Genomic DNA, 696 nt, shown 5'->3' on the forward strand with positions numbered 1-696 from the left:
GGCTGATTGTTCTCATTGTGAAAAAGTTTTCCTCGGTCCAATCGGAATCTCACCAGGAGTAATTTGTACCCATTACCCCTCCTCTTTTCCATGTGACTCCTTGTAAAAAGGGAGTCTCCATCTCCTTTGTAGCCACCCTTTAAATACTGGGAGGCGGTGACAAGGTCTGCCCTAAATCTTCTTTTCTCCAGGCTGAGCGAACCCGAGTCCCTCAGCCTTTCCTCTCCTATGTCAGGCTTCCCCATCCTTGATCATCTTGGCGACCTTTCTCTGGACCTTTCCAGCCCGTCCATGTCTGTTTTGCACAGCGAGGACCAAAACTGCACACGCTATTCCAGGTGTGGCCTGATAAGCTCTACATGGAGTGGGACAGTGACTTGTCTCTGCTGGTGATGCCCTTGGTGGTGCCACCTCCTTCCCCAAAACCCCAAACTTCGGAGTGGTTTTAAAGTGCCGCCGCCCAGTTTTTGGAGGGATCACGCAGGAATTCCCTCACGACGGCCAGTTTTAGCAGTTTTGTTCCTTTAACTGCGAGGGCTGGGGCCGGGCTCCCCCAGAGCCACAGCGGACCCCAGCCCGGCCGGGGTGGGGGGCGGGCGGCGCTGCCGGTCCCCCGCAGCACCGGGGCGGCGGCGGTGGCCTCTTCCCGAGCCGAGCCGGCTGCGGGGGGCACGGGGGGGCTGGCAGCTCCTCGGG

The sequence above is a fragment of the Calidris pugnax genome, unplaced genomic scaffold, assembly GCF_001431845.1.
Source record: "Calidris pugnax isolate Ruff unplaced genomic scaffold, ASM143184v1 scaffold111, whole genome shotgun sequence".
Lineage (NCBI taxonomy): Eukaryota > Metazoa > Chordata > Aves > Charadriiformes > Scolopacidae > Calidris > Calidris pugnax.